The sequence below is a fragment of the Equus quagga genome, chromosome 6 (assembly GCF_021613505.1).
Source record: "Equus quagga isolate Etosha38 chromosome 6, UCLA_HA_Equagga_1.0, whole genome shotgun sequence".
Taxonomy (NCBI): domain Eukaryota; kingdom Metazoa; phylum Chordata; class Mammalia; order Perissodactyla; family Equidae; genus Equus; species Equus quagga.
This window is the reverse complement of record NC_060272.1, coordinates 116,620,696-116,634,049: the sequence shown is the minus strand read 5'-3', so window position 1 is coordinate 116,634,049 and position 13,354 is coordinate 116,620,696. Positions and strand designations below refer to the sequence as shown.

General features: G+C 43.2%; 1 non-coding gene across 1 annotated transcript; it reads right to left on the bottom strand.

Annotated features, from left to right (window-relative positions):
• Positions 1 to 2,110: 2,110 nt before the first annotated feature.
• On the bottom strand, positions 2,111 to 2,217 carry LOC124241408 (U6 spliceosomal RNA). The gene has a single exon (XR_006889190.1). It is a non-coding gene; the product is annotated as a U6 spliceosomal RNA (small nuclear RNA).
• Positions 2,218 to 13,354: the final 11,137 nt, after the last annotated feature.

Here is a 13,354-nt window from a genome sequence, read left to right as displayed (position 1 = left end):
ACATCTGAACACTCAAAGGCCTCAGCTGTGACTGACCAGTGGAGTTCCTTACTGATCTTGAGATGAACAGTTACTGGAACATGCAAAGTGAAAAACAAAAACATGTTGAATAGCAGTTGGTAATGCCCAATGAACCCCAGAAATTCACAAACATCTTTGCCTATTCTTCAGGTCTCCCACTTGAAAAGTTCTGACTCCTTGATGGACTTCATGCAAACATCTTGGCTGGGCTGAACATGGCCCAAGAATTCCATCCCTAGCCTCACAAATTTATTTCCTTGGACAAGGCCAGGGGTTGCACTGCCCCAAATCATGAGGGATAAATTAGGGTATCAGCTCTTAAGTCAAGGTGTCAAGCTTCCTTGTTTCTCAGGATGTTGATTATGTTGCCATACTAACAATGGCTCACAGTCAAATTCAAACAAATTTGAGAAAAACACAGTTAAGTTCCAACCTAATTAAATCTATTTGAGTCAAAGAGATTTTTTAATTTGAGGACCTGTCAGAGCCTCAAGAAGTTCACGAGAGTGTTGTTAGTCAGAATGAACAAGCAGTTCAAATCACTAAAAGGGGAATATAGAATACAATGTACCCCTACATTCTTTGACCTCAGAACGCCTTAGTAGCAGGGCACCTATTTATGTCTTCTAGAACTTGGGTTCCGTGGAACAGATCTTGGACAACACTGAATCAGGATATTAACTATGGAGATGATAATGCTCTGTCCAGGGTTTGATCAGGGTACTGATAATTCAATGTATAGAAGGTTGTTTACTACTCGTCAACCTCTTGGTTGTGGGTGAAATGCCAGCACCCCAAGGTTTCACTCTACAAAGGCCTCTGCTGCAGGGTCTGCAACTGACTCAGCTGGTGGGATTGAGGAGGACACCATCCTCTGTCAGAAGCAGAACATCCCATCTTTCTTCTTTACAGAGAACAAAGGGGCCTGGAAAGAAAGCAAAAGGGCCCAAAGATGCTATACCATCAGTTTATGCCTTTTTATTTGCACACGATCTCAATTTTAGGTTCAGCAATGAAGTATACCCACCTGGCAGGAATATGGAGAGACTACTATGTTTTGTATCTGAAAACATCTCCTGGTAGACAACGTATTTTTCCAGGAACTCAGACACAGGACAGCAGTCCCCATTCAGGGGCTCCCTAGCTGAATCTGGAGAACTGGTGTGGCAAAGGGATGAGGTGGTTACCACTGGTCACTCGCCTCTCCACAGACCTAGTCGGCAAGAGCAGTGTATCCTACTGCTGGGTGGGAAGCCTTCTTGGCCCTCAGAGCAGCCACAGTCACCCAACCCATCGTCCCCTTTCTGCAGAAATTAACATGACATTTCCATCCTGTCACTTTGGACAGGATAAAGAGATGGCAGCTATAAGAACACGTGGGAGGTCTCCAGACTCCTTTAACTTCCCTTGAGACTTTCCTGGAACTGAGCCAGTAAATTCGATACCTCCCAAATGAATAATATTTTCCTTGTTTCAAAGTCTGTTCGGATATGAAGTTCCTTCTATACTCTACCGCTCACTGCTGGAGGGCCCATGGCCTCCCTCCAGTCACGACCACTCCATCCCCAGCCCATGTGACTACTTGCCCCTGAGCCTAATCACCTCTCTCTCCCTGGGTCCTACATAGGCTAGCAGCGAAGGTTCTGGGTTCCCTCCTGCATCAGTCAGGAGAGGCTTCTCAGGCTGCAGTAACAAACAACCCCCACATTTCAGTTGCATAATAACGCCAAAGTGTATTTCTCACTCATTCCGCGTGCTCATCTCTGGTCAGCAGGGGGCTCTGCTCCACACTGGCCTCACTGGGTCTCAGGCAGCAGATCCTGCACCATGTAGAGCACAGCTAGTCACATGGGGGAAGGGAGGAAAATGGAAGATCTTTTTTTTTTTTTCCTTTTTCTCCCCAAAGACCCCTGGTACATAGTTGTATATTCTTCGTTGTGGGTCCTTCTAGTTGTGGCATGTGGGACGCTGCCTCAGTGTGGCTTGATGAGCAATGCCATGTCCGCGCCCAGGACTCGAACCAACGAAACACTGGGCTGCCTGCAGCGGAGCGAGCGAACTTAACCAGTCAGCCATGGGGCCAGCCCCAAAAAATATGGAACGCTTCACGAATTTCCGTGTCATCCTTGCGCAGGGGCCATGCTAATCTTCTCTGTATCGTTCCAATTTTAGTATATGTGCTGCTGAAGCGAGCACGGCAGATCTTGTACTGACTCTTAAAGTCACATTTTTTGCTCACGTTTCATTATTAATATTTTTCATAGCAGCTATCCTTTATGGAATACCTAGTCTAGGTCAAACACGTTACAATCATCTGATCCCCACCACAACAGACTTTTGAGATATTTATTTCCTCCATTTTTCAAACAAGGGACCCAAGTCTTAGAGACATTAAGTCACTTATTGCCAATCCAGCAAGTGGCCGAAACTGCCTTTGAGTCCCAGTCCCACATCCCTGCTTTTAGGTAACTTGGCTTTCTCACTAAGAGAACTTTCTCCGACTTCTAAGCTTATTTATGTGAAAAATATTACAAAAATACAATTAAATCAGTTATATATTTAAAGACTTGTCTTATTGAAAGGGGAAAGTTTAAATGAAAAATGTAAAATATAGCAAAAAGCACATAACAAGTAGTGAAATACTACCTTCATCCTGGGTATTCGTCTGCTGGTGAAATTGCCAGCACATTTGCCTACTTACCCTTATGAGAAGAACGTCATGTGTTCAGTAATTGTTTATTTACCTTTTTTCCCCAAACATCTTCTGACAAGTCTCTGAATAACTCATTCACATTTTAAAAGAGATTTTTCAGTGCCAGAGCCCATGGATGACTTCTCTGCTGCCTCGAAGCCTCTGATCAGTGACATCAAGCTTTCCATTTGAGGTCCTTGAATCCATGCTCAGAATCAACAGAATGAATTTACACATTCGTCATGCTTAATGCCTTGAGTCCTTCAGTTAACCAGTTGTCGAAATATTTGCATTTCCAGAATATTTTGATGTTTTATGGAGATAATGAAAGCGTATCTTTAAAATCCAGACTGCTCTGGAAAATCCAGAATATATGGTAGTTATAGATTGTAGCTGTTCCAAAACCAACAGTAGTGCTTAAAAAATAAAATAGGAACACCTTCCTTTTGGTATTTGTATTTTCTTGGTATAAATCAACTAATTAATTGACTTAGCATTGCCCAGGTAGAGGGTTATTTTTCTTTCTACAAGTGAAATTTCTCTAACTGTGGCTTGTCTTTCTCTCTCTCTCTTTCATACGTACACCCCTATCACCCCTTACCTAAACCCACATTGCCTTTGCAGCTCAACTCTTTCCCTTGCCTATGAAACAATGATTGAATACACCCAAAGTCTGGGAGCCTTCTGTCTTCCTAATGACAGAAGTTGAAGTTCCTTCCATAAGGAATTGGGCTCTACTTAGAATGGTCCCTCATCCATCCACCTGCAGATGTCACCCAATTTACTATCAGCAGGCGCTGGATGGGAACCATCAACTCACTTAGCTTTGTTCCCATCACTTACAAACATCTGAAGATGTTCATTCCAGGGACTTGCATCTGGTTCTTAGACAGGAGAAGCTGGAGAGACAGGTCAGAACTCAGAATCCTTCCTCTAGGTGTGCAGGGCAATGTGGCGCCATTCCATAAAAGTCATGGGGTAGGAGTCAATGCCCAAATCTAAGGCTTTGGAGAAGGACGTTGAAAGGAAACTGTTAATGTTTTGCCTTTGCAACAGACTTATTCCTACTTTCTTAAATTAATCTACTACTTGTTTAGATTTAGTCAGTCTTCCAAATAATCCTCAAAGTAAAAGCCTATTATCCATAGGCAAAATTGTTCAATCTTGGCTGCTAATTCAAACGACAAAAAGCCATGACTAGAGAGGGATTTCTCTGGAAAAGAATGTTGGTGGGTCTGGGTGATGTCTTCTGAGTTCACACCATCTCGGAAAAAAGGCCATTCTAGGCTTTCTAAGGGTCCAGTTCCCCATAACCCTCTGTAGCTCCCTGAGTGTCAGCATCTTTCTGAAAAGCATGATAAGGAGGAAAAGTAGAACCAATCCTCCAATGAACTGAGGGGGTTGACAAGGCCTCTGCATTGGAGCACGACTACGTCAGGGGCCATTCACATTATATTCTGTGTGAACAGTGATCCCTGGGGTTATGCAGCCCTAGAAGGTGAGCTGAGGGTAAGAAGGGAGTCTTTGATTCATTGCTGATTATGCTTAAATGATCAGAATTTATTCAATGAAGACCCAAGTTGCTTAAGAAGTTAATGAATGAAGAAGGTTCAAGTATTATCAGGAAGAGAAAATAATAATATTGGAATTACTATGCTGCTGCATTAGATACAAGAAAAAATTATTTCTTGCTGTTGCTTCAATATTAATTGATATATGTACAAAGAAACCCACCTTAGACCTTTGGACCCCTCTGTGGTATGGCAACCAATGGAGTTATCTCCTGCCCTTTCTCACTGTTGCCCAGCCTCCAGTTTTGCTAAAGATAAGGCTGGCTATAAGCTTCTTAGAAATAATGACATCATGTCTTTCTCATTGCTCACAGCTTCTTCTACAAGTTAGTCAAGAAAGAATTTAAAAAATGACAATTCATTTAAGAGGCAATACAACAGGTTAACAAACATCACAAACACATCGAACAATGTTGAACATCCATTCTGCCTTCCTTCTCCTGGACTTTCCTGTACTTGAGAAGCTCAAAATCTCAAAACCACTTTTATGGGACTCCCTTGAAGCTAGGGCTCCAGAAGCGGTTGAAGGCAGAAGTGTGGTAAGGCTGTGTTTTGTGGTCCTTCTGCAGTTTCCACTGGCAATTGCTGGCTGGGCTCTCTGGTTTTCCTGTAGAGACTCCCAAGCTGTGGGGGCTTCATGTGGCAGGAGCAGTTCTTTCTGTGATGCAGTCTGTGGCGCAGCCCTCCAAGTCATATATGAGAGCTCAACCGAGGCCTGTTTCTTCTGTAGAGCACGCAATGAGATGAGTCTTCCCCATAAACTGGATCCAGTGAATTCTGTTCCCTGCTACTGAACCTGACTGATTCCAAGTTCACCCAACGTCAGTTACAATCAAAGAAATGAAAATTGCCTCCTAAAGTAGCAAAATGCGTTAATGATACCATGTAATACTGGTGCAGATGCAATGAAACAGGCATTCTCAACATCGAAGGTTGAAAAACAAGTATAAACCCTTAGGAAAGCGATTGAGTATAAGAATCAAGAAACTTAAAAAGCCTATATCCGTTGACCTAGGAATCTTTCTTCTTAGAATCCTAATTTTAAAATATAGAAAAATGCTATATGCACTATGACACACTGCAGTATTATTTATAATAATTAGAAGGTGGAAGCAAGCTAAAACTACAGTCATAAGGAATGTAAAATAATCAGGCTGTCTGTGTGGCTTGGCCGTAGTAACATGAGGGTACATCTATATGATTCTGCTAAATTTTAAAATTAAAATGGTAAATTTTTTGTGCAGTGTGATATGACAAGTAAAACATGCAAATATGCATGGAAAATATAAAGTCAACATGCCAAAGTGAGAAAATAGTATGCTCTGGGTGACAAGCTCGGCAGAATTTTTTTAAATTTCTTTCACTTTTCTGGGTTTTCCCTTTAATTTCTTTAATTAAAATGTACATTTTTAAATAGAAAAATAAACTGTTTTTAAAAAAGTTATCTCTAAATGCACCAACATAAAACCTTTTGTGGCTAAGTTTCTACCATTCAAATTCATCATCCCCCTCCCATCATCCAATATTTATTAAGCAGGCCCTTTAATGTCACAAGACTCTACTGCCATGCATTGATTTTTATGATCTTACTGGAAAACTGCGAGGTGCATGGAAGGGGATCTGTGCCTGGTGTCTGCATGCACATCATACATCACTTTGGATTGCCAGACAGCCAAGGAAAAACACCATAAACACTAATTTTTACTCCTAGATGGCTTAGTAATTTGCTAAATTTCCTTGTAATTGCTTCTAATTATTCATTACATTAGAGTAGAAGGTGGTGGCTATAAATTTTCAATGAAAACAAAATTTAAATACAATGCATCCAAAATGTCTCCGCAGACCCAAGTGGCAACCTGTTTTCCTTATTAGGAAAATCTGACAGACACTGGCAACACATGCTGCTTCTTAATGTGACTGGGGAGACTGAGCCAAGAAAGCAACACTGAGAGTTTGATGGAGCTCTGTGAGGAGCCTGCAGAAACAGTGCACCAACTACCTCCATTCAGGTATGGAAGCATCTGGAAGCTGACCTCTTCTGGGGCGGGGAGTTTTCTCTCCTCTCCTGCACCCTCCCTGTGAGGTGTCAGCATCTCCTGGTAATTGAGAGCAAGGCTTGTCGTTACTCTATTCATTCACCCTTCCTTTCATTCACAAAAGAGATACCGAGCCCCTGCTCTGAGTGAGGCAGCGCGGGAAACAAAGAAGACTCTCCTGAAGGAGGCTGAGGAAAGGCGACCTACAGTGAGACACCATCACCCGCGGTGGTGGATTGCGCTCCGGAGTGGCACCATCGTAATGCTACCCGAGTTCTGAAAAGCTTCATGGAGGAGGTGGCAACAGAACTGGACCTTAAAGGACATTTAAAATTTGACAGCGTATGTATCTGCTGTGGAACATAGTAGGACAGTTCATCAAAAAGTTAAACATAGAGTTACCATATGATCCAGCAATGCCAATTCTGGGTACATACCCCAAAGAAGTGAAAGCTGGGACACAAACAGATACTTGCACACCCATGTTGATAGCCACATTATTCACCATGGTCAAAAGGTGAAAGCAACCCAGGTGTCCAACAATGGAGGAATGGATAAAGAATGTGGTGTATCCATATGACAAAATATTATTCAGCCTTAAAAAGAAAAGAAATTCTGACACATGCTACAACATGGACGAAACTTGAAGACATAATAATAACTGAAATAAGCCAGATATAAAAGAATAAATATTGAATAGTTCCACTTACTTGAGGTACCTAGGATAGCAAAATTCATAGAGACAGAAAGGAGAATGGTGGTCAGCAGGAGCTGAGGAGGGAGGGACTGGGGAGTTATTATATCTGTCAGGGAAGATGAAAAAGTTCTGGCGATGGATAGTGGTAATGGTTGCACAACAGTGAGAATGCACTTAATGCCATTGAACTGTACACTTAAAATGGTTAAAATGCTCAATTTTATGTTATATATATTTTACCACAATATAAAAAGTATTAAAAAAATTGACATTGTAGAGAGGAAGGAAGGCACTTAAGGTAGAAAAACAACATGAACCAGAGCACAGAGGTGGGACAGGATGGGCCCCAGTCACGGAACAGAGAGGAGACCAATTTGATTGAAAGATATTGGACTCAAGAAGTGAAATTACCAATAATAACAATAGTAGTAACCAGCAATATAGCCTTTCAGGAGTGTTTATTATGAACCAGGCCCTATGCTGCTGCTTTTGCTAGCATCATCTCATTGTCTTCTCAGTAATCCATGAAGTAGTCACTTTTATTATCCTAAAGTTAGAGGTGAGAAATCTACGGCTCAGAGAGGGCAAATAATTTGCCCTGCAATCATCAGAGCTAGGACCTGACTGTGTCTCTGGCGCCAGAGCCCATGCTGTACGCTTGTGCCTCCTGTGGGCAATGCGGGGGGAGAAGTGGGTTGGACCCTTGAACACCAGATTAATGGAGTTGGGCCTTAATGAGTAAAGAGAAGGGATCCAGGAAAGAATTTTGAGCAGCAGAATGATGTAAAGAGAACTACATTCGGGGAATATTAACCTGTTAGTGAGAGAGAAGAGGCCAGAGGGAAACTTGGAATTTTTCCAGGCAATAAATAATGACAACCTGATGGGAGAGGCTGCAATGGGAAGAGGGAGGTGGACAAGAAGTATCTTCAAGGCTCTGGAACAGAATAAATACGGAGAATATTTACCGGGTTTTAACACTGGTAAGATAGTGTAGCTATCAGAAATATGAAGCCCAGGGAGGGAAACAGGATTGTGAAGGAAGAGAGTAAATTGGGAGCATCTGGAATTGAAAATGTTAGTAGATCTCATTGGTGAAGATGTTCCTCAGGCTGTTGGGAAATGAAAGTGTCAGACTTGAGCTTGAGAAGTTCAAACACTCAGGCAGGAAACCTACGGCAGCCAGTGGGAGGGTTGAGATCCCAAGGCTGAAACCTACAAATTCAAACTTGTAGAAGTTCCTCAGATGCCGGCTGGCTCCCTGCCTGCTCACCTAGTCTACAGACTCTCCATCCAGGCACACCAATCCCGTCAATCATCCGTGAACAGACAACAAAGGAATATCAGACACTTGAGGAGATCTCAAATATGAGTAAGAAAGACCAAGATAAACAAACACAAACAAATGACCCGAGAGGAACTGGAGGTGATTCAGTGAACCAAAGTTACCCTCATTAGTATTCTGCAAGAGATTTGAGACAAAACTGTGTCCATGAAATGAAAACATTCTGCTATTATAAAAGAATAACCAGCAATCCATAAAGAATTCTTTGAAATGAAAATTATTAGTGTCATCGTAACAAAATTTCAACAGAAAATTTGGAGACAAAGAAAAGGAAATATCCCAGAAAGCAGACCAAGTAATTAACAAAACCTAAGACACAATAAGAGAAAAGAGACCCAGATGATGAATCCAGGAGGGCCAACTTCTGACCAATGAAGGAAATAATACAAGAAGGAAAGCTCATCAGTCTATATGTCAAAGGAGTCCATTGAGTTTCCAGCACAAGAAATAAGAGAACCATACACACAGCCAGCCCTGATGGCATAGTGGTTAAAGTTCAGCACTCTCACCCACCATTTCAGTGGCCCAGGTTCACTTCCCGGTCGGGGAACCACACCACTTGCCTGTCAGTTGCCATGCTCTGGTGGCAACCCACACAGAAGAACTAGAAGGACTTACAACCAGGATACACAACCATGCCCTGGGGCTTTGGGGAGGAAAAAAAAGAGAGAGAGAACCATACCTAGATACATCCTTGTAAAACCTTCACACCAAGGATGAGGGGATCCTAGAATCTTCCAGAGCTAAAAAGACAGGCCACCGTCATGGATGTTGTGGGCATGGGAACAAAGTGGACAGCTGGGGCCACACGTGAGACATTGTCCATGTGAAGGCTTCAGTCTTGAAGGGCCTACCATGGGCAGCACAGAGGAAAATTCCAGTTAGCCAGAATTTAATTCCTTCCTATCTTTGCCCTAACTTGCAGGCAAGAACTTGCTATTTGCTAAGCAGTCCACAAGGGTCTGATGCTATCAGCAGGACAGAGTGGTCAGGGAATGAAGGGAGAGCATCCTCTCTCATCATTTCCTCAGGCTCCACAAAGAAGGAATGGACACACTGGCCCCTTGGGAACAAGGATCTGGGTCACCAGGGTGTCTTGGTGTTAGTGATAAGGCCAGCAATCCTTGAGAAGACAAGGGACAAGTCAACCTCTGGCTGATGAGCAGGGGTGAGATCTCCTCTAAGAAGAGGAATGCTTGAGTTTCTGCTGAGCTTCTCACACCCTGCTATAGTTTCCTGTTTATCTGTCTCCTCAATTAACTGTAAACTTTGGGAGAGCACGGCTCTACCTTATTTAGCACTTTTTACCCGGCACTTACCCAGTCCTAGTGCCTTGTTCAGTAAATGCTGAATGACTGCATGAACACATGGAGGAATGGATGAATTTCTCCTTTTCTTACAAAGAAAAGGTGACAGTGGCTGCTGGCCGTGCCTCTAAAAAGTATGCACATTCTGCTCCATTATTTTAAAAAACTCTGCATAATTGGGCTCCGTTGTCACTCCTAACAACAAAGAAGACCATTTTGCCTGTCATTCTTCAGAAAAATTGTGAATAATAAGTTCATATGGATTATTAAAACTTCACCTCTAAGAGAATTACACTGCAAAAAATTTAAAACATGGCATTTTTCATACCGCTAACTATCCTTCAAATTGCATCTTTCAGTCCTGTTTCCAGGACTATCTTGCTGTGGCTGTTCCTCAATGTCTGGGCTAAAATTGGCTTCTTTGCCTGTGGCTTTAAGATACATTGACTCACTGTGAGGGCTTCTGCTCAGATGCAAGATCAATACCCCTGCTTTGAAGCCCCATATTGGGACACCTCTGACTAACTCACTTCCACCGTGGTTTCCCAGGGATCCGACAATCCCACTCACCATCCTCATTTAAAGCCCAAATGCTGTCTATGAGCCCTCCCCTAATGGGCATCATGTACACGGAAGGCCAGTGCCCTTCATCCCACACGCATGAGTCAAGTTACAGGCCTCTGGCAGGAGCTTAAGTCTCCTCTCCTCACCTCCTCTGCTTCTGCACATGGGTCTAGAGTGAGGCATTTCAGACCCCAGCCGCTCTTTCTCATTTGCACCCCCGTCCCATGCTCGCTGGAGTCCTGCTCAAAACCAATGACATTATTTGGTCTATAATGCTAAGGACGGAGTGGATTCTTCCTTAGAACTCCCATCTCTTGGGAGTTTCCTTTTTTGCCCTAGACTCCGCAGTAGTAAGGGGCTGCAAGTGAACTAAGCCAGATCTACTCTCGGGAAAATTCTTCCTCTCTCTTGCTCTTCCTCTTGTCACTAGCTTGGGCGAAGGGAATCCTCCATATGGTCCGCTCTGACTCCTTAGACGTTTAGATTAGGCTTTGACACCAAATCACAGTCAACAGTAACTCTTATTTGTCTAGATTAGTCCTCTACGCTTGTACTCCCCTCAGGGTCCTCAGAAGGAGGGATAGCTGAAGGTGTAGGCAGAATTTGAGTGTGAACATCCCGTGTCTTGCCCGTCTATGTATGTCTATAGACGTCTTTTGATTCCCTATTTCCTTGTCACTTACCAAACCACTCTGGAAATTTCGCCTCCTCAGTAGAAAGAAGAGACTCTCCCTCGCTTCACCTACTGTGTGTGTGAACCTGCCACAGCCACTGTCTCTAAGTCACACTAAATGTTATCTTCTCCTATTTCTTTTCCCTCCTAAAATCCACTTATGTATGATTTTAGCAGTATGTAATGAGACAAGGAGGCTGTCTCCAGCTGGCCCTCACAGAATTATAGCATTTGGTGAGGGAGGAGGTGAGGAGTGAATGGAGAGGGATGGTCATCATGGTCCCATCTCTGGTCCTCAGTTTTGCATGGTCTGAAGATGATGATTGGCTGATCCAGAAATCATTGGCTGATTCACAGTAACCAAACTTGTAAGAGATTGATGTATAAATCAGAAAGCCAATGCACCAATTTATAATGGCAGATAGAACTTTCCAGTGACTCAAAGGTCCTATCTACTCTTGAGGGAGCTACCTTTCCAAGATCCAGCTGACTAGAGTACAAAGGTAGGAATCAGATAGTTGACAGAAGACTGTGTCATCAGAGTGAAAGGAGTTGAACAATCTTGTGGGACATTTTGTCCAATTTCTGAAAAGCCTGATGGATTATCCCCACCCTTCTGAAAAAGTTTATCTGATCAATAGCCAGGTTACTTGAGTCCATTAAATACAGAGCCTGATCCCTTGAGGAAAACTAGATAGTACCCTCAAACTCAGGCTGCCCAGCTCAATTTTCCCTACGCTCTGTCCGTATCACTACCATCCTGATTAACGTGGTGAATGAAGTCTTAGAGGGCTGTTTTCTCTTTTGTATGTATTTATCATATGTCGTGTGTGTGTGGTGGGGGCTGAGGGTGGTCCTCCATTCAATCACCTAAATTCAAAGGCTGGCTGACGTCTTTGTATCTCACCATTATAATGCTCACACTGCATATTCACCATGTTGGGAATCACTGACATAATTTCTACATCTGTTAGTAGCTGTCAAAAAAACAACAAAACAAAAATCTCCCAACTTCCTATCTCAGCCATTACCTTGCTGTGTGACCTTGAGCAAATCATTCACCCTCTCTGTGTCTCTTGAACAATATCTTCATTGAGGGAAAAGGGACCAAGTGATTTCTAAGGTCCCTTCCAGCTGTGATTCAAGGATTACATGTCTGAGATCAAGGTCCCCTTCTTTAAAAATCAAATGGTCACATAACACAATGGCTTCCTCATATCTCCTGGGCACACAGCGAAGGGAAATTTGCACTGAAATTGACTAGCGACGTTAGAAAAACAGCAGTGAGAAGGTGCCTAAGTGTCAAGAACTGTCTGGAAGGCCAAGTTCCTGGGCTCAACTGCGTGTCTTACTTAGGTTCCAAAATGATAACATTCACCTACTTGAGAAGCTGTTGGGGGTAGAGGGTGGGGGGGTAAATTTTATAACTATTAAAAAAGGCTCTGAATCACTGAGATGAAATGTACCATATAAGGACTAAATACTCTAACTGGGCCTTTTCTGTCTCATTATTTGCCAGTGAAACTAATCCTGCTGATCGCTAGATAACAGGGGAATTTAGAAACAGAATTCCACGCTTAGATAAAATCCAAATATTCACCCTTGGCCATTAATGAGTGTTATATGTATGAGAATTGGGGTGTCCTGTTTTCCCCTAACTACAAAGTGTCCCTTTGGAGCTCATATTTCACCCCTCCCCGACTCCCCCTGCCCCCCGCAATGCACTTTGCTAAAATGTTTACTGCGGAGGGGAGTCCTTGTGGAAAGGAGCTGAAAAGGCCAGGGCTGTGTGCAGACACACTCGGTGGGGAGTCGGGATGGGTTTACAGTAAGCGCAAGCGCCCCACTGGGCCTGCAGCCTTTTACCTCTCACTGGGGGAGGGGGGCAGGGGGGCCTGCCATTGACCGGGTGCTGCAGCCCCAGAAATCAATTCAACACTAATGAGGGCTGCAGCTGGGAACAGAGAGGAGCAAGTGGGAGTTTGCAGATGATGTGGCCAGGCTATCTGAAGACACGACGGAAGCACAAGAAATGGCAACCACCACGTCTGTCCACTTCACCTTCGAACACTGCAAACTCAAAGTTGGGTAATACAAGCCAGTAGTGATGGCCCAAAGCAGACGTTCAGATACAGGAGGCTTTCCTGGTTGAAATGGAGGTTTTAACTAATTTGTCAGCCCAGGGTACAACCAGCACCAGAGACGACAAATAAACAAAAGAAAAAAAGATGATTCTGTTAAGATTCTATGCCCTTGAGAATGTGGAAAAATTCAGACAAGAAAAGGAAAAGTAACATACTTACAGCTATTGCTCGTCTCTTGTAGACCAAGGATCAAGAACCCATGACCTATGGGAGAAATCTTGCCCAGTGGCATGCTTTCCTTCTTTGACCAAGTATTGGCTTTGTGTTGTGTTTCGTTCTGTTTTGTTTTCATTTTGAAAGTCTT